Source organism: Pteronotus mesoamericanus, unplaced genomic scaffold, assembly GCF_021234165.1.
Source record: "Pteronotus mesoamericanus isolate MK-2021 breed Mesoamerican mustached bat unplaced genomic scaffold, CSHL_Meso_final scaffold_118, whole genome shotgun sequence".
NCBI classification, from domain to species: Eukaryota; Metazoa; Chordata; class Mammalia; order Chiroptera; family Mormoopidae; genus Pteronotus; species Pteronotus mesoamericanus.
Window position 1 is genome coordinate 1,551,736 of NW_026555301.1, and position 22,054 is coordinate 1,573,789.

Here is a 22,054-nt window from a genome sequence, read left to right on the forward strand (position 1 = left end):
AAAAGTCACTTGCTAATTATCACATCCCATACTACTTTCTTCCTTTTCAAAATTATATTTTATTGATTATGCTATTACACTTGTCCCAATTTTTCCACCTTTGTTACCTTCCATCCAGCACCTCCCCCCATTCCCTCAGGCAATTCCTACACCATCGTTCACATCCACTGGTCATGTGTATAAGTTCTTTGGCTACTCCATTTTCTATACCATACTTTGCATCCCCATGGCTATTCTGTAATTGCCAATTTGTACTTCTTAATCCTTTCACCTTTTCACCCATTTCCCCACACCATCTCCCATCCAGCAACTATGAAAACCTTTTCTGTATCCATGATTCTGTCTCTGGTCTTCTTATTTGTTTTTTAGATTCAATTGTTGATAGATATGTACTTATTGCCATTTTATTGTTCATAGTTTTGATCTTTTTTAAAATAAGGCTCTTTAACATTTCATACAATAATGGTTTGGTGATGAGGAACTCCTTTAATTTTTTCTTGTCTGGGAAGCTCTTTATCTACTCTTTGATTCTAAATGATATCATTGCTGGGTAGAACAATCTTGACTGCAGGTCTCCACTTTTCACGACTTTGAATAGTTCTTGCCAATTCCTTTCTAACCTGCAAAGTTTCTTTTGAGAAACCAGCTGACAGTCTTATGGGAACTCCCCTGTTAGTAACTAACTGTTTTTCTCTTGCTGCTTTTAAGATTCTCTCTTTATCTTTAACCTTTGGCATTTTAATTATGATGTGTCTTGGAGTGGACCTCTTTGTATTTATTCTGTTTGGGACTCTCTTTGTTTCCTGGACTTGCATGTCTATTTCCTTCACCAAATTGGGGAAGTTTTCATTTATTATTTTTTAATAGATTTCCAATTTCTTGCTCTTTTTTTATTCCTTCTGGCATCCCTATGATGTGAATGTTGGAATGCTTGAAAGTGTCCCAGAAGCTCCTTACACTGTCCTTGTTATTTTATATTCTTTGTTTTTCTTGTTGTTCTGATTGGTTGTTTCTTCTTCCTTATATTCCAACTCATTGATTTGATTCCCAGCTTCATTGCCTCTACTGTTGTTTCCCTGTAAATTTTTTTTTATTTCAATTAGTGTATCCTTAATTTCTGACTGGATCTTTTTCATAGTGCCAAGGTCCTCGCTAAATTCCTTGAGCACCCTTATAACCAGTGTTTTCAACTCTGCATCTGATAGATTGCTTATCTCCCTTTTGTTTAGCTCTTTTTCTGGAGTTTTGGTCTGTTTTTTTATTTGGGCCATGTTTCTTTGTCTTCTCATTTTGGCAGCCTCCTTTTGTTTGTTTCCATTTATTAGGTAGAGGTGCTATGACTCCCTGTCTTGGTAGCATGGTCTAATATAGTAGGTGTCCTGTAGGATTCAGTGGTACATCCTCCCCATCATCTAAGCCTGGTACTTGAGGTGCACTCTTCATGTGGGCTGAGTACATCCTCCTCTTCTATTGAGACTTCATTGCTGTTGGCAGATCAATGGGAGTAATTAACGCAGACCAGTCAGCTGCAAAAACTGGCTGTGACTACTGGCCGGAAACCTCCACCTTCTGTGGAGGATCAGCTGTTCAGGGGAAGGGTGGTGGTGCTCCAATGTGGAGCTGTCCACTGAGTTCCAGACTCTGGAATTTCCCAGGTGGTACAGGCCAAGATCAGCCCCGACCTGTGTTTTGCCCTGGGCTACCCTGCATGAGCTCTAAAGCAGTCTGAGATGGCTGCTACTTCTGCTGGGCTTAGAGATTCTCAGGTGAAGCCAAGCTATGAATCTAGACTGGCTGCTGTTAGTGCCAGGCATTAGGCCACTTAGCAAGAGGTATGGGGACTGGGGGCTCACTGATGCTGGCCGTTGCTTGTTTGAGAGGAGTAAGGAATTTGTGAAGCATGAACCAAGGCCAGTAATTCTTTTGGAAAAGTCTCTGTTAACAGCTTGGAGTTTTGGGATCTCCATGGTGAGGCACACAGTTGTAACCAGGTTGATGGAGACTCAGATATGGCACCTGCCTTCCAGCTCTGTGACTCTGGGTGTGGGATAAGAAAAGGGACAATCACCTCTGCTGACCTTTCTGTCTGGGAGAAAGCTGTCCCCCTGGTCTTGCCTTGATGCTAGACACTTCAATTTCTCCCTTTATGCCACCGGTGCATTTCAAGATGCTATCCCAGTGCTAAGTTCAGAGTGAGTGAGTCTTGAGCAAGTCCTTGTGTAGGTTCTTTAAGGGGAACTACTTGTGACTCCTGAAGTTTCTTCCACTGACTCAATGCCTGCTGGTTTTAGCATCCAGAAGTTATGGGAACTTCTATCCTGGCACTGGAACCCTGGGTTGGGGGACCTGGTTTGGGGCTGGGACTCCTCACTCCCAAGATATCCCTCCAGATACTTTTTTTTAGTTTAAACATTTTTAAAAATTTAATCTTGTTTTATTCTTTCATTACTATTTAATCCCCTCATACTCCCCTCTCCCCAGCAGTCACTACACTGTTGTCCATGTCTATGAGTCATTTTTCATTTTTGCTCAATTCCTCCACCTTCTAATATTTCTCCACCCCACCAGCTGTCATCTGCTCTCCATTTATGAGTCTGTCTCTAATTTTTTTGTTAGTTCAGTTTGTTCATTACATCCTGCATATGAATGAAATCATATGGTATTTCTCTTTCTCTGACTTACTTGTTTCACTTAGTGTAATGTCCTTTAGGTCTATCCATACCATTGCAAACTTCCTGAATATTTTATCCACCACATGTGGATGTGGGACCAACCTATTCTGAGTCTCTGTCCCTTCTACCAGTCTGGGTGTGTGTGTGTGTAGTGAACCACCCTGCTTGATATTGGGGACTGTAGCCCCACATGAACAAGGTCTGACCTGTAAGACTCAACTGGAAAACCAGGGACGCTGGCCGATAGGCATGAACTGATGCAGGCACAGGCATTCCCCCAGGGAAATCAGGCTTGAAATAGAATGCACTGTTTCCTTTGAAGCCTCTCCTGCTAAGAACAATGTCTTCTAGTTAATTGAGTTAATATATACTACATATATAGGTTCAAAGCACAAGGTTGTTCTGACCATCTAGCATCATACTGTGTAACGGACCCTGATTTAAGGAGACCCCTATGTTCTTGCAATTGTTATTTCTGAACAATATCTACTCTCCTTTGATCAATGCTATGTGACATTGTTTGGCGTGCATGCTATGTAATCTCACACTTGCTGAACTCAATAAAGCCTAAGGGAAAAGGAGATTGGGGCCCTTCTCCTCTGAGAGATTGGCCAGTCTTTTCTCCCCAAGCAGCTCTTGTGTTGGCAGATTGATTTCATCCACGGCTCCAGGGAACTTCGTGGGACGAGATCCTCACAAGTGTGGTCTCTCTCTTTCCTTTTTAAAAAGATTTTATTTATTTATTTACTTATTTATAGAGAGGGGAAGGGAGGGAGAAAGAGAGGGAGAGAAACATCAATGTGTGGTTGCATCTCGTGCACCTCTTGCTGGGGCCCTGGCTTGCAACCCAGGCATGAGCCCTACACTGGGAATTGAACTGGTGACCCTTTGGTTTGCAGGCTGGTGCTCAATCCACTGAGCCACACCAGCTAGGGCAAGTGTGGTTTCTTTAATTCCATAATATTGTGAGACTTCCACTCAGCTCTATTTCTGATGGTTCTGAGTGATAGTTCTATAGTTTAATTGTCATTTTGATGTGGTTGTGTGAATAGACAAGCCATATTTATGTATGCTGCCATTGACCAGAAGTCTCTACTTTCTTCCTACATGCTGTGGGTGCCCCACCCAGACCCCCTTTCCAGGGCTTTGGAACTTTTCCCAAACTGCCATGAATGTAGGCTGTTGATATCTGACCATTGCCCCTCAGGGAATCATCCTCTGCTGACAAAAGTACTAACCCAGCCACAGCAGGACCATCCCCCCACACAATATACAATACTTGATCTGCTCACAGGAAGCATGATAAAAGGTTGCTTCTTACCTCCAGAGGGACAACTCTATAGAGCCATTTCTTCTCCAAATCAGTGTCCGCCCATGGAGCAAGCCAAGGCTTGCCTGGATCAAAGTGTACATCCTAGCTGAGTTCTTCTTCTCTCTGGCCTCCCTCACTGCTGTGACTCCTCCCTTTACCCCTAATAAAGCTCACCTTTGTAGATTCTGTCTCCAGCTCTGACTATAGGAACCTGTTCCCCACTCACTTTCCCACTCCCTTCCTTGTTCACAGATGCCAGCTCTTTTTCTCTAGCCTTTGATCAGATAAATCTGAAAAAAAATGATGCTATCAGTAAACTTCTTTGCTATGTAAACTGGCTGGATGTGATTTCTGTGGTTTGCATCCAAACATGCTGTCTAGGCACTTCTTCCTTCCCCTACCCACACCTCGCCATTCTATCTCTATTCCCCAGCCACAATGATCCCTATAAAACACAGCCCTATTGCTCCCAACTTCAAATTTTCCACAGCATCCCATAGCCATTGGGCAATGCTCACTCATAACTCCTTTGACAGTAACTAAAGAAATGATCATATTGCATGTGAGGCTCCTCAGTGAATAAATGGGCTATTAGGAGTCAACAATACAGCTTCTTATCAAACTGACCCCAAACTGCAGGAGGTGCCATTTTTTATCCCGTGAGAGCATCAGCTTCTGAGTTCCCTTCCTTGCCTGAATGTTCTGGTTGCTATTTCAGTATAACAAAATTTCCCCAAAACTGAGCTGACTCAAACAATCCATTTTATTTTGGTCATAGTTTTGTGGATTGGAAATTTGGGGAGAGTTCACCTGGGCTATTCTGGCTTGGAGCCTCTCATGTAGTTGCTACCTGGGCTGCAGACCTCTGAGGACTCAGCTGGGTTGCACATTCAAGGAGACTTATTCACAGTCCACAGCTGATGGACCTCATGGCCTTTTCACCATGGCCAACTCAGGGGATTGGGAGCATCCTAAGAGAACCAGGCAAAAGCTGCATGGCCTTTGCTGACCCAGCCTCAGAAGTCACAGAACATCACTTCCATCATACTTAATTGGCAGGGCCCTGTTATGACTTCTGAAGGGCCTTCAGGACTTTTGCCTGTGTAAAGGTGAATGTAATCCACTCTGGATTCATTATTACATATGCATCATTTTTATATTCTTCTTTGTTCCTGATTTTAAAAGAAATTAAAATTTATTCATGGTCTCTAAAGATACAGGACTTGGATACTAGGCCTGCTGTGCCTAATCAATGTGGGCCCTTCTGTCATCTAAGCAGCCACAAGCCCACTCAGATTCAAGGATGGACTACAGACTCCACCTCTCCATGGCAGGAGCACATGTTTTAAGATGACCACATTGCACTTGAAGGACTAGGTGCTGAATAGGAGTCACCCAGCCATGTCCAAAGGACTTCTCCCACTGAGTCCTTCCCAGGTTCCCCTCACCCAGCTAGAATAATCTCCTCTGAATTATTGCAGCACTTGATGCTCCTTATGCCATCTAGTCTTGTCCTTCAGTTCTTTTATGTCTGCCTTCATCCTCACCTGGCTTCAGATGCCCTGGACCATATCCCTCAGAAAAAAAAATCTTTACCTTCTAAGAGGGTGTGTTTTCTCATGTGGCTTCTGGATTGGTCTCCTCATTCTAGACCAGTGGTTCTCAAAGTGAAGTCCCTGAAGTAGCAGCAGCAGTATCACCTGAGAACTGGCTAGAAATGCAAACTCTGGACCTCGCCCAGTCCTCTAGATCAGAACCTGGGGATGGGACTCAGCAATCCATGTGTTTCAAAGCCTTCCAGTGGTTCCACAGCCTACTCAAGTTTAACAACCAGTGTCTTCTAGCAATGCTTCATGAACCATGTGTCCTTGTTTGTTTAATAAATGTGGTGTGAGCACACAAATATCCAGTCATTCCCAGATGACTGGATATGAGGAATATGAGAAATGCTTAAGTTCAGCACTAGCATCACATTTAGAAGCCAGATGTGAGCTTAGGGAACCAGTAAATCAGGGGCACCAAAAATAAATGAGGGGAAATTTTATTTTAAAATGTTATATATGAAAAAAAGTGAAATACAGTACAGAGACTTCAGGTCAAGATGACAGCATAGATAAACACAACACACCTCCATGCACAACTACATCAAAACTACAACTAAGTTATACAACAACCATCATTCAGAACCATCAGAAATTGAGCTTAATGGAAATCCTACAACTATGAAATTAAAGAAGAAACTACATCAAGACTGGTAGGGGGGTGGAGACATGGGATGGCTGGTCCAATAGCCACATGTGGCAGATAAACATCAGGAGGGATATCAGAGAAGCAAGGGGTCCCACCTCTGCACCAGGATCCCAGCCCAGGGCTTCAGGGCCAGAAAGAGATGTCCTAACAACTTCTGGCTTTAATATCAGCAGAATTGAGGTTGCAGAAGACTGGAGTCTCAGGCAGTTCCTCTTAAATGGCCTGTGCACAGATTTACTTGCATGCACTCCCTCTGAGCTCCAGCATGGGGACAACAGATTGAAAAGCATCAGAGATATATAGAGAGGAACTGAATTATCTGGCATCAAGGTGAGAGCTGCAGGGCAGCATTCTCCCAGACGGAAATGCTGGCAGAGGCCATTGTTCCTTTTCTATGCCATTCCCCAATGGAGCCGCAGAACATGCAGGTGGGTACCATATCTGACACTCTATTAACTTGGCCTATATTGTTTTCCCCACCATAGCGATTCCCTGAGACACTGCCCTACACAAATTTCAGGTCCACACAAGTATTTTCCAGTGGCTTTTCCATATGAATGGCTTGTCTTGGGTCATTCTTCAGGTTTTCCTAAATTTGTTCAAACAAGCAGCAGCTGGCTTCAGTGAGCCTTGTACCTCTCATTACATTTCCCAAGGCCTTGAATCCAGTCTTATTTCACAGCTTGGCCTTACCCAGGCAGCTCCAAACCCAGCACAAGTAGTTGCCATCTTAAAATTCCTTTGTAGCTCAGGTTGTGTGACCCCAGAAAGAACATCATCCGTGGCTCACCTTGGATGCGCCAAAAGCAATCAAAGCTCAACTACAACAAGAGGGTATACACAGCCCACATGATGGTTGCACCTTGAGTACCCAGCTTTGGTACTTAATAGGGGAGGCTGTGCCACTGGACTCTACAGAACACCTACTATATTAGGCCACTCTACCAAGCCTGGGGATATAGAAGCTCTACCTAATACACAGAAGCAAACACAGGAAGACTTCCAAAATGTAGAGATAAAGACACATGGCCTAAATAAAAGAACAGAACAAAAACTCCTGAAAAAGGACAAAACAAAATGACTAGCAAGCTACTAGGTGCAGTGTTCAAAAAACTGGTTATAAGGCTGTTCAAGGAACTTTGTGAGGACCTCAACAGCATAAAAAAAGTCCAGTAGGAAAATAAGGATACACTAATTGAAATAAAGAAAAATATAAGGGGAAACAATAGTAACGTGGATGAAGCTGAGAGTCAAATCAATGAACTGGAACATAAAGAAGCAAGAACAACAAATCAGAACATCAAGAAAAAAAGGAATAAAAAAATGAGGGTAGCATAAGTATCCTCTGGGACAACTGCAAATGTACAAATATTTGCATCATGAGTTTTCAAGAAGAAGAGAGAGATCAAGAAATTGGAAACCTAATTTGAAAAAATATTGACAGAAAACTTCCCTAACTTGGTGAAGAAAATAAACATATAAGTCCAGGAGGTCCAGAGAGTCCCAAACAAGATGAACCCAAATATTCCCACTCCAGGAAATATCATAATTAAAATGCCAATTGTCAGGGGGGAAGAAGATGGCAGCCAAGTAGTGGAAACTCAGTCTACTTGCTCTAGCCCCAAACTTGGATTCACGGCTCATCTTCTTACAAATAACCTGAGCAATGAGTGGAATCTTCTCTGATATGAAGTTTTGAGGCTAAGAGTACAGAAGATGCTTCATAACAGGTGCATAGAAGATGAGGCAAGAATTATGACTCCCAGTCAGCCAACAAGAAAGAAAAACTCACCAACAATGAGCCAAAAATAATCAGAGCCCAATTACAACAAGAAAGCCCGCATAAACTGAATAAAGGTCATCCCTAGAACATCCAGATAAGAAGATCAAAGAGACTGTGCCACTGAATTGCACAGAATTCCTACCACAGGAAGCCACAAAGCAGACAGGCAATCAAAACAGAGTAATCTGAGACAGAGAAACAAGCAAAAAGTCACCTAAAATTGAGAGACAAAGAAATAACCCTCAATCAAAAGGAAAGGAGGAATCTCCAGGAAAAAGCTAAATGAAGTTGAAGCAAGCAATTTATCAGATATAGAATTCAAAATAATGGTTATAACATACTCAAGGAAGTCACTGACAACTACAAGAAACCTAATAGGAGTTACAAGGAACTTAGGGGGAACTACAACATCATGAAAAAGGACCTAGAAACCATGACTAAGAATCCCTATTATATGGATATTATTATGTTTCAGGTTGTCCTGCATTTCCCTGATCATTTCTTCATTCCTTTTCAGTCTTTTTAATTTTCTTGCTCTTTCTGGGAGCTGTTTTCTACCTTGTTCTCCAGCTCACTGGTTTTACCCTCTGCTTCATGTAGCCTGTCTGATTCCTTCTACCATGTCCTGCAATTCAGAAATTGTATTCTTCATTTCCTCTTGCCTCTTATAGATAGTTTCTATGTCTTTTTTCATGCTGATATAATATGCAATAAGTTCCTCATAGTTTTCCTGTAGCTTTTTGTAATCTCTCTCAGGTCACTGAGCTTCCTTAGAACCATTGTTTTGAACCCAATATATGATAGTTTATTTGCCTCTATTTAATTTAGTTCTCTTTTGGGGGAATCTTCCTTTTCTTTTGATTGGGGAGGGTGCTTCTTTTCCTCCATTAATTGTGGGACTCTTCTTTTTTCCTTCTGCTTCTTGAATTGATCTGTCTTGACTTCTGACTTTTTGCTCTGAACTTCTATGGTTGGAGACTGCTTTTGTTCTTTCTTTCTTTCTGGACCAGCCTCTGATGATATCAGCAGTTTACCCCACTGACTATAGACAGTTTTTGAGACTTACAGAAAGGCACCATCTGTGTCTTTCTTCTCCAGTTGTTAATCTAGTTACTCTGCACTCAGCAGTCAGGCTTAGGCACCACAGGGCAGGCAGAGTCCCTCCTGTGGGCAGAGTTATTATGTCCTTTCATGCTGCTGCCACTCAGGAGATTAGTCTGTCTGAACAAGATGGCCACTGCTGTATGGGGGTGGATTCAGCACCTGGATACCCCTGGTTATTCCCTCAGTTCTCTCCCCAACATCTTTGTATCCAGACTTTCCTCAAGCATCTCTAGACTACTTTGCATCCCCTTTAGCCAGGGATCTGCTATCTGTGACTGCCGCTCTGTACCCCTGGCTACACAATGCCAGGCTGGGGCAGAACCTCCTCAGGGCAGGGCTATTGTGTCCTCTCACACTGCTCCCGCTCATGGCAGTGGTCTGCCTGAGCAAGATGGCAGCTGCGGAATGGGAGGGTGGGTCAACACAGGGACCTCGCTGGCCACTTTCTCTGTTCTTTCCCCAAATCCTCTTTCCCTAGCCTGTCCTCAGGCATCTCCAGTCCCCTCTGCACCTGCCTTTGCAAGAGCCCAGGGTAAGTGGCTGCTACTACACATTTTTGCATTGGTCCTTTAAATGGTTGTTTGCATCTCAAGCTGCCTCTGACAGAAAGCACCTCTATGCTTTTCACAGCTGGCTGTTGTCTGTGTGCTTTTTGGGCTCTGGTGCTGTTAGCTGGAGTTCCCTGCTTATGGTTTAGACCCTGCTCATCTCTGAGTGATCCAACTGGACGTTTCAATATCCCCCTTGTGCTGCCGCCCTTGGGCGCCCACCTTCTCTAGCCTCTTCTGCACTCCTTACCAGTTAGGTTGTGCTAAAGCCAATTCCTCTGTCTGTCTGAGGTTTTAAGGCTCCTCTTGCTGTTGTTCACTCATTTACCAGATGATTTCTCCACAATTTAGTTGTAATTCCAGATTGGTCTTCGGATGAGGTCAGTGTGACTTCCTCTCACTCCTCCGCCATCTTGAAGTCTTTTCAAAGTCATCTGATTCTAGGCAAAATAGATTAGGTATGCTATCTCATTAGTAATGTGAGAGGATAATGGAAAGTAGTAATGTAGGTCAGCATGGCCATTGCCTTGGCCTTTCTTAAGGTTTAAGGAATGTTATTGGGTGTTTGATCATTAGTTACTTTCACACAGTCTCATCAGGTAATAGAGAATCTGTTCTTTCAGCAAATATTTGCTGATAGTCATGATTCTGACCCGAGGAAGGGTCAGAGAAGCAAGTCCCTCCCTCAGGTAGCTTGGCATCACTGTCCATTGCAGCAGCCACATGTGGTAGCTGAGCATTTGAGATATGACTGATGTGACTGAGGGACTGGATTCCTCATTTTATTTTACTTTAATTTATTAAAATCTAAATTTCAAAAACCTCATATGGCAAACAACTCCCATACTGGATGGCATGTGTTAGGATCAGACCAGAGTGGCTATGATTCTGGCTGTTGGAGGGAATTGGACTTTTGCTCAAGTCATGTTCAGTGTATAGCCTAAAAATGATTGCAGTAAATGTACAAATCCACCTGTAATGGCAAGGTATTGGGGAATTCCCAAACGCACTGGTTTTACTTGCTGTTTTTTCATTGAGCTTTCTTTCCCTATCTGAGGCTGTTTCTCTCCAGTTCTGCATATATAATATACCAAGAATATTGAATTAAAATAATAAGAAAAAGTCCTGAAACTTGGAATTACAGAAATTAAGATAAAGAGTAGTATTTTTTTTTTGCTATTTTAAAAATTGATATTAGCAAAATAGTTAATTTCCTATGCTTCCATGTTGACATACATATGCACTTATTTATTATATGGCATTTTAAACCAGGAATGAGGCTTTTTCTTGTTGCCCCAAGGTACCATGGACATATATTCTTTAAAAAAATTTTAACTGCTTTGATTTGATCTTAGAAGTTGGCAATATTTGAATGAAGATGTTTTCTAAATCAGGAGCTTAATGGAAAAGATGCAAGGCAGCAGAACTGAACTTAGTCTAATCTCTCGTGATTGCTAATATTATTTTTAATAATTTAAATATTGTGTTTTGTGTTTTTGAGTCTGTGTTTTTGAAAGAGGAGTGTTTTAAACTTAGTGATGATGCTTGCTGAAGAACCTTCTTCCCTTGCTGGAACCCTGCAAGCATATTGGTGCAGTTGCCAGTGGCCATTGTTGTTTGCAATAGAAAACCTAGCTTTTAAATTCTTCAGCTCTAAAATCCCTGACCCCAGGCAGCCTACCAGGAAGATGAGGGGGTCAGAGTGACCCTAACCTCTCCAGGGACTGGTTTAGGAGCAGACCATTTGTGGATGCTGCAAAGTTACAAGCACCTTGGCATCTTGGACCTGGTATATGCAGGCCCTTCTCAGCTCACTAACCAGTGTTGGGTCCCTTGATTAAAATTACATGCCCCGATGGGCCTTGTGGGACACTGTGAGAGTCCAGGTGGGAGCTCTGCCAGGGAGACGAAGAGGCAGGCAGGGAGGATGGTATGAAGCCCGGGCTTTCTCTGTGTGCTAGAGAGTCAGTACCTCAATTATCGAACACAGTGGTCCACAATGTCAGCTCTGTCATTGTCCCCTAATGGGGAAGAGTAAAGAGTGATAATAAGAAATAGAAGAAACTCCCTTTACCCCTTTACTCATTGATTCCTCAGTGACTTATACTTATCAAATGCTTCCGGATGAAAGAAAATAATTTTAGAGTCATGATTCATGTTCATTCTTGGCCTTCAGACTCAGGTCTCCCATAATTTGGTTGCCTCTCTTACACACCTCAACCAGGAACTGAACCTGCAACCCAGACATGTGCCCTGTCCAGGTATTGAACCGGTGACTTTTGGCTTTGCGGGATGATGCCCAACCAACTGAGCCACACCAGTAGAGCAAAGAGTCTAGGTTTTTGAGGTTTTCCTAAATATAGTATTTAAAAATTAATAAAATTGTAACATTTATTTTTCTAATTTTCTACTTGCTTTAACCAACTGATTTGGGACAGTCTTTTGATTTCTTTTAAAAATGGATAAATGTTGCAGTTGCATTCACAGCTTCATGAAATAAGCACCAGGTAAAGGCAGATCCATGGGGCCACATAAGATGATCTCTTGTGGAGGAGATAATCTTTCAGTGATCTTAGGCTAGGGACATGATACTTTCATGTTAAAAATATGGTAAAACTGCCTTCACAGATTAGATCTTGCATGTTTTCGTATTTCACTCCGTCTTTTACTTTACGAATGACAGTGGCAAGGAGGCACCATGACCACTGATTCTCCAACATTAATCAGTGTGAGATTGAGGGCTCCACCCTGCAGTTAGAAATTACACTTGGCTTTGACCAGTATCATTTTGTCCTTTGTTGGCTGGGGTTGGCTCCTAAAAGTGGATGTTGATAGTGGATCTTGTGGATCCATCTAGTGGATCCATCTAGTGGATCTTTAGTGGACAAAGTTCTGTGACTTAATACAATGTTAAATTAATTGTCAAGGATTTATTGAGGAACCAACTCTGTCTCCATCATTCCCATCTTTTAAAATGGAACTGTGCTCTCTATAAGCCAGCGTGGTGTATCTAAAAATACAACCTATTAGGAGTATTGGCACTTTTCATTCCTATAGACAGAAGACCCACCCATGGAGTAACCCTGCACTTTTAAGGACTTTCTCCTTTGACCAAGAAGTGAGGCCTTGGGCTGAGGGAGGGGTTGTGGTTATCCTTCATGCCTTGGTTATTGGTTTTTCTGGGTAAGATTCAACAATTTTTCCTTTTTTACCTTTTTTTAAAAGTCATCATAGCTATGAAAGATGTAACCAAGTCATAACCTTGACAACCAATTTTCTTTTATCATGCAGTCATAAGTCTCGAGTTAAGGGATTTTCACAATTGAAAATGGCCTATATGCAAAGAAAAAAAAAATGGAGGTCAAAACAAAGAAAACAGCAAACAATAGCGTGACATGGAGATGAGCAGCTGTACCCCAGGCCTGAGCTTCTCTTCCCTGCATGATTAAGATCATGTAAGTCATTCACCTTAGACTTTATTTTTTAAGGAAATAAAAGCTTCTAAAGTTCAAGTATGAAAAAACTTAAAAGTGCCCATGAACCTGTATTTGATAATCTACGAGTGTGTGTGTGTGTTTTAAGTGAAAAAAAGACAAAGTTCTTATATGATGACACTAATAATTGAGGATGTTTCTCATTACAAAATGGTAAATCTGTATTTTATTAACAGCCCCAACCCAATGTGAAATTCTCCTCATGTATTTAATTCTCTGATTGCTTTGGACTTTCAGTTCTTGGTAAATTCCTTTTAGCACTTGGAATTGCTTCTGTCGCACTGCATGGGGGCTAGATGGGGCATGCCGTCATTGGGGAGCACCACAGAGTTTGTGGCACTCCCTGAACTTGAGGGAAACCAGCAAGGGCCAGCTGAGGTGGGAGCAGGATGCTGAATCCCACAGAACCTGTCCTGGGGTTGTCACAGAGAAGGGGGATAAGAACAAAACATTGCAAACACTTCTCTGTTTGCCCGAGAGCAGGTGAGGGCACTTCCCTCTTACTGGAGAATGCTGTAGCACATCCCTCTAGTGGGAAAGGCCCCATCTCCCTTTGTTCCAAGGCTTTTATTGAAAATCTTATCAGTGGGGCTAAGTAACAGCAAAGCATACGATATCTCATTACATTTGTATGTTAATATTCACAGAGAATATATGATGCCTTTAAGAAGACAAGTGACAGGTATACACTTATTTACATGGGTCCTAGAACAAACAGAGGAGACAGAAAAGGGCAAGCACCTTAATGATATAGGGTAAGGAGTGTAAATAATGTAAATGTCTTTCACAGCATGAGCTGGCCAGAGATCTGAGGAAAGAACAAAGCACACTTTAAAGAATTTACTTTTAGGCCTGATTTTCCCCAGGATCTGCCAGACCTGATTTAGGGCTGTTTTCTGCACTGTATCAAGCCTAAGCCAGGTGAGGGGAGGGAACCTCCAAGAGATAAGGAGACTGCTTCTCGGCTGTATTGAGGACTCCGGCCATGTCCAAGCCAAGCCGATAGGCGTGGGCGCCTTTTTGCCCCTTCTCTGTGTCCCCCAATATCTTGTCTGCTGCCTGTAATGGCCCATGCCTGGCTTAGGTTGCCCATCCCCCGAGGGGTCTTATCCATCATTGACAAGGACCTCACAAGGCAAAGCAGAGACACAGAGGCAATACCCCTGCCAGTAAGGGACAGACCAAGTCTCCTCAGGAGCCTGCCTCTCCAAGGTCTCCTGATTATTTCCAGCCTTGGGGCCCTCCAGCCTGTTGGCAGTGTTACAGCTCCTGAAATCAGGCCAGGCATTTCCCAATATGCTTCAAGGTGGCTAAAGGGATTTAGAAAATCTTTTCCAGTTTTCTGTTAATTTGGCCCACATGCGATAGATAGCACACAGTAGGAAAGCTTTCCTCTGGAAATGCCACTTTGGAATTAGCTTTCCAGGGGAATTTTCTTCTTTTCCCTCCTGGCCTAGCTGCCTTTTAGCTTTGTAGTCACATACCTGTACCTTGGGTCCCATTGTGCCTTGTCAGCACACCCTCCAAATGGTGCAGTTTTGTTAGATTCTCATCTTGTCCTGAAAATGTCAATTAAACAAGGCCTCTCTGTGGCTTATTTGCATATCTGTTTGCAGCTGTTGCTTATGTGTGAAATGTGAATATGTGTTATGGGCAAGCTGGCTGAACCTCCCTCAGACCAAGAGGTTGGATTTCTAGGCAGTGTTTCATCTGTGAGCTTTTATCTGTGAGGAGGACTGAGTGGGTGGTACACAGTCATGAATGTTAAGATTTCACAAGTACACCAACAGGTTTTTATCTCAAATCCAAGGAATTTTTAATACTCTTCTAGCCTTCCAACTGCAGTAACCCATGAATTACTTGATTTTCCAATGACTTTACTAGGGAATGTGAGGAAGGAATACTCATTGCCTTAAATATGGGTTGCATAAATGGAACTCTAACTCTGGTACTAGAGAGTCTGTTTATGTGGCCCCAGCAAGTGGGGAGTGCCTAAGTAGAAAGCCACAGTGCCCCACTTCTTGGGGCTCCCACGATGGTACTAGATGCAGAGTGGGAGCTTCGCTCCCAAAGCTATGCTCAGTGCCATCCTCCCTGGGGAATGATATAGCCCTAGTCCTGCTGGTCATTCATGCTGTAATGTCTGTTGGCACATGTGCAATATGGCTTATCTTCCCAGCTCCCTCTTCTCTTAGGGATGTGTTGAAAAGACTGCCACCATAACATGACCCATGTCATTGCCATAGGTTTGTACAGCCTTGCAGGCCTTCAGGTCAAAATAACAAACATGAAATAAGAAAGGGGTAGCAAAATAGCAAAAGCAAAAAAAAAAAGTCTCACAAATAATGGAAAGAAAAAGAAGCACCCCCCCCCAATTGAAGGAAAAGGAGGAATCCCCAGAAAAAGAACTAAATGAAATAGAGGCAAGTAAACTATCAGATATTGAGTTCAAAACAATGGTTCGAGGGGGGTTCAATATGCTCAGTGAGCTCAGAGAGCTGAAAATGAATTACCAAAAACTACATGGAAACTATTAGGAACTTACTGCAAACTATATCAGCATGTAAAAGACATAGAAACTATTAATAAGAGGCAAGAAGAAATGAAGAATACAATTTCTAAATTGAAGAACACAGTAGAAAGTATCAGAAGCCAGCTAGATGAAGCAGAGGACTCAATCAGTGAGCTGTGTGGCAAGGTAGACAACAGCTCCAGGAAAGAGCAAGAAAATTAAAAAAGACTAAAAAGAATGAAGAAGCATTCAGGGAAAATCTGAAATGTAATAATGTCCATATAATAGGAGTACCAGAAGGAGAAGAAGAGGAGTAAGGGATAGAGAACCTGATTGAAAAAGTAATGATGGAAAACTTCCCTATTTGAGGAGAGAAAAAGTCACACAAGTCCAGGAAGCACGGAGGGTCCCATTGAAGAGGAACCCAATGAGGCCCTCTCCAAGAAACATCATCATTAAAATGTAAATATCAAAGGAAAAAATTCTGAAGGCAGCCAGGGAGAAACAGGTAGTAACATTTAAGGAAGCCCTGTTATGGCCAGTAGCTGACTTCTCAAGAGAAACACTACAAGCCAGAAGGGAATGTCAAGAAATATTCCAAGAATGAGAAGCAAGGGCCTACAGTGAAATTTCTCAATCCTGCAAGGCTTTCAATTAAAATGGAAGATAAAATAAGGAATTTCTCAAACAAAAGAAGGATAAAGAATACCAGTCCACCAAACCAGCATTGCAATATATGCTAAAGGGACTGCTTTAAGAAGATGAAGAAAAAGAGTGAGAAAGAGAGGATCACAGGGACAAAGGGAAAAAATGAATAAGTACCTATCAATAATAACTTTAAATGTAAATGGATTAAATGCCCCAATCAAAAGACATAGGACAACTGAATGGATTTGAAAGCATGAGCCACACTTATGCTGCCTACAAGAGACCCACCTCAGAACAAAGGACTACCACACTGAAAGTAAAAGGATGGAAAAAAAAAATACTCTGAGCGAATGGACAGGGAAAAGAAAGCAGGGGTAACAATACTTATATCAGACAAAATAGATTTCATAACAAAGGCCATAATCAGAGAAATCCAAATTAAAACCACAATGAGATACCACTTCACACCAATCAGAATGGCCGTCATAAATAGGTCACAAACAACAGGTGCTGGTGATGATGTGGAGAAAAGGGAACCCTAGTACACTGTTGTTGGGAAAGCAGACTGGTGCAGCCACTGTGGAAAACAATTTGGAATCTCCTCAAAAAGCAGAAAAACGAAACTGCCTTTTGATCAAGTGATTCTACAGCTGGGATTATACCCTAAGAATCCCAAAACTCCAATTCAAAAAAACGTATGCACTCTAATGTTCATAGCAGCACAATTTACAATAGCCAAGTGTTGGAAGCAACCTAAGTGCCCATCAGTAAGTGAGTGGGTCAAAAAACTATGGTACATTTACACAATGGAATACTATGCAGCAGAAAGAAAGAGCTATTACCCTTCGCTAGAGCATGGATGTAACTGGAGAGCATTACGCTGATGGAAATAAGCCAGGTGGTGAAAGACAAATACCATATGATCTTACCTATAAGTGCAACTTAATCAGAAAAGTAAGCAGGCAAGTAAAATATTACCAGCAACATTGAAAAAAGAAACCGACAGTGATGGGAGGGAGGGAAGGAGGTGTCAGGGAGGGGAAGGGGAAAAGTCAGATCAAGGAACATATGAAAGACACATGGATGAAGCCAAGGTGGAGAAGGATTGAGGCAGGGAGGTGGGGTGGGTGGGGCAGGGGAAAGTAGTGGCAGGAAAATGGAGACTAATGTATTTGATCAATAAAAGTAAAAAAAAATAACTATAAACAATAAAAAAAAATCACGTGACTTTAACAAATATTAAATCCATAGGCCATATATAATCTGCCTTGACAAGGGTCATGGAGCTATCCATAAAAGGGCAAATATCATGCACTCCACAAAATATATCCCAAATGCTATCAATTTTACATACCCACACTTAACATTATCACATCAAATATATAACAACAATGTGCAATTTTCCCATGAGCACCCTGAAAATGTAATCGCACATAGACAAGTGCAGCTCCAAGGCCATGCCCATTCAGAATATGCTAGTTGGGCCCACCCCCACTTCTAGGATGAGAATGCATCTTCACCCCTCTCCTTTTGCTTCCTTTGTGGTCCATCTCCCAGCCTGCAGTTGGCTTCATCAAGCCAGTCCATTTTAAGTGTTGAGATCATGGCACTCCCAAGGAAGCTCATCTTTCAGAAGATGTAAATTGGGAGGCTCCATTACTCAGCTGGCTTACCCTATGTAAAAGTCCTTTGAAGCATTTGCTCTTCTGCTCCTGTTAACTGCTGCTTTCTCTTCTAGCCCTGAGTCTTGGCACTGCCCCCTTCTTTGAACACTCAATCGTGCCTCCACCAAATCCAAAGCCCAACTATTCCCTCTACTCACTTGGTCTCTGAAGAGAAATAGTCTTCTCCTCTCTGGGGGTCCCACCCAATCATTCAAAATCAATCTACACTTAATCACTCAAACAAGGCATTGTTAGAGCAAGGTGTTTAGAAATTTCACTTTCACATCTTAGAGAATATTGGTAAATAATTTGCCTTGATGAAGAGGTGATTTTTACATTAGGAAAAAGAGTGGCTGGGGACACCCATGTAAAAGAATTGACAAACCAACCCCTAAAATATCTGAGGACATTTCCCTTTTCAACTTGACAGGCATAAACAGAAAACCTGTTAACACAGAAACACATGAAGAGACTTTCCTAACAGGTGTTGAGCTGTCCTTGTCCTCTCAATGTGATTTTAAAGGAACAATCAGGTTTCTTCTGGCTCATGGAATCGGTCTTGCACACACTTGTACTCTCCATGTTAGAGCTTCAGGTTATTATATAGAAACAAATATATTTTAATGATATCACTGTTGCTTCTAATCTTTTGGAAGGGAATGCACTTGAAACCTTTCTCCCTTAACTGCTCTCCTGAATAAATAAGAAAAAATTGCTTGCTTTCACATTCCTTCACAACATATCTTCAAAGCCTCCTGAGTAAACTACAGACAGTTTCTCTTGGCATTTCTTTCATATTGGATAACAGCCATCTTTTCAATATAGCAGTAGGCTTACAATAAGTGGTTTAAATCATTTTAGTTTATAGACTATTTAAAGTGTTTGCTCACACAAAGCATTAACAACAACAAAAATATAACAAAATGGCAGAAACATTTGACTTATCCTCTCTTGGCTGCTATTTCAATCACTTTGTGCTTCCTAGGGAACCAAGGGCCACAGGAGGGGTGGGACAACATGGAAAACTGAAGCTGGCATATGAGGTGGCCAACCTTTCCCCCAGGCCTCTGGGTCTTGACCCCACAGTCTATCTATATGGCCTCAAGAGCACCTCAGGCCTCTGTTATTCGTTAACAGTACCAAATGTGCTGCTCATCTGAGAAGAGAACTGGTAGCATCACCATACATGCTAACTGTGATTTCTTAGGCTGAGTGACAAATTCACTCAGAAGCAACAGAATCTTCTGCCTGTGCTGACAAAGGAAGCCATGAAGCAAAATCAGGGCAGCACTAGCTTGTAGAGATGTGGCCCACAAGAAACAGCATGTACAATTTTAGACAAAGGGATCACATGTTTGATTAGAACACAAAAGACGAGCTTGAAAGCCAAGACAGTCCAGGGACAAGGAGAGATTTGACAGAGGGAGGTAGCTGTTTCACATGATTTGACAAAGGAATGTGGAAGAGCAGAAGAGCAAGATGCTGGTGGCACCGACCAGCAGCCTTGCAGATATGGAGATGGTCGATTCTTTCTTATCCTTTAAAAAGGAGCATTTTTTAAAAAGAATACATATGACATCATCAGAGGCAGATCCAGAAAGTAAAAACAACGATCTCCTACCATTGAAGTTCACACCACAAAGTCAGGAAATCAAATCAGATCAATTTAGGAAGCAGAAGCCGAAAAGATGAGTCTCACAAATAATGGGAAGACAAAGAAACACTCCCTAGTCGAGGGAAAAGGAGGAATCCTAAGAAAGAGAGCTAAATAAAATAGAGACAAGTAAACTATCAGATACTGAATACAAAACAATGGATCTAAGGAAGCTCAATGAGCTCAGTGAGCTCAGAGAGAATTAATATAAATGACAAGGAAACTACAAGGATGTTACAGCAAACTATATCATCATGACAAAGGTCATATAAACTATCAAAAATAGACAAGAGGAAATGAATACAATTTTTCAGTTGAAGAACACAGTAGAAGGAATCAAGAGCAGGCTAGAGGAAGCAGAGGATTGAATCAGTGAGCTGGGGACAAGGTAGAAAAAACCTCCCAGAAAGAGCAAGAAAATGAAAAAAGAATCCAAAAGAATGAAGAAGCATTTGAGGAAATGCAAGACAACCTGAAAAGTAATAATATCCATGAGATAGGGATACCAGAAGGAGAAGATGAGCAAGGGATAGAGAACCTGTTTGAAAAAAAGTAATGATGGAAAACTTCCCTATTTGAGGAGAGAAAAAGTCACACAAGTCCAGGAAGCACAGAGGGTCCCATTCAAGAGGAACCTAATGAGGCCCACTCCAAGACATATCATCATTAAAATGGCAAATATAAAAGACAGAGAATCCTAAAGGAGGCAAGGGAGAAACAGGTAGTAACATATAAGGGAGCTAACTTCTCAACAGAAACACTGCAAGCCAGAAGGGAATGGCAAGAAATATTCCAAATAATGAAAAGCAAGTGTCTGAAACCAAGACTGCTCTACCCAGCAAGGCTCTCAATTAAAATGGAAGGCAAAACAAGGAGTTTCCCATACTAAAGAAGGCTAAAAGAATACTCCTCCACCAAACCAGCATTGCAAAATATGCTATAGGGACTGCTTTAAGAAGATGAAGAAACAGAGTCTATGAATACCCAGTTCCCTTCACAGTCACCACTCCTTGATACTACCAATATTTTTAATATGTATTAATTTGATTGTGACAATGATGTGTTAAGTGTTACTTTATTATTTGTTGAAACTAAACCTGTTTTTGTATATTTCTGGCCTATTTCTATTCTTTTTCAAAAGTTTTAAATGAATATTTGGTATTCTACATCCATTTTTTGAGTAAATATATGTAGAATTCCCCTCACCCCCCCAAAAAAAATCCCCAACTATTAACCCTTTTTTAGATGTGTTGCAAATACTTTCCTACTCTATTACTTGTCTTTTAACTTTTTTTATATGTATATTACTATATAGTCTTAAATGTTTAACATAGTCATATTGTCAATATTTTACTTTATGGATTCTGTGTTTGAATATGTTTCTTCAGGGTAAGAAAAATATTATTTTGAATTTTCTCCAAAAACTCCTTAGATTTTACATATTGATTTTTAACTCACCTGAATATTTCTTGTATAATGTGTGAAATAGGACTCTATATTTGTATTATTTCAAGTAATAGCAGTCTGTGCAAATTATTTGTGGAGTAAGCCTTATTTTCCCCATTGATTTGAAATATCAATTTAATCATATATTACATTGTTAGGTATATTTATACACACACATTTGTTTCTAGAATGCTCATTTTATTTCATTGATCTACTTGATTATTTCTGTGCTGGTGTCATGTTGTTTTAATTGCTGAGACTTTATAATGGATTTACATTTTTTAATATTTTATAATGGATCTGGACATTTAAAAAAATAAACAGAATCAATCTACATTTAAAAAAAAGAAAGAAGAAAGGAAGGAAGAAAAGAAAGGAAGGGAGGAAGGAATAAAGAAAGGAAGTAAGGGAGGGAGAGAGGGAGGAAGGAAGGAAGGGAGGAAGGAAGAGAGGAAGGAAGGTAGGCAGGAAGGGAGGGAGGAAGGGAGGAAGGAAGGAAGAAAAAGAAATAAAGGAAAGAAGGAAAGAACGAAGGAAAGAAGAAAGAATCTCCTACCTTTTACGACAACATGGATGGAACTGGAGAATATTATACTAAGTGAAATAAGCCAGGGGGTGAAAGACAAATATCATATGATCATACCTATAAGTGGAATCTATTCAAGAAAATAAAAAATGAACAAAATAAACCACAGGCATGGAAACATGGAGAAGACTAAAAGTGACCAGAAGTGATGGGGAAGGAGGACAATGGTGGAAAAAAGGAGAAGGGACTTAACAAAGAACATGTATGAATGACCCATGGACATGGACAACAGAGTGGGAATTGACTGTAGGAGAGAGAAGTAGGGTGCGATGGGTGGAGGGCAAAGGGGGAAAAATTGAGACAACTGTAATAGAATAAACATGATTTAAAAAATAAAAATAAAATAGATGAAATTAATTCTACGGTATATTCTAGTTGACC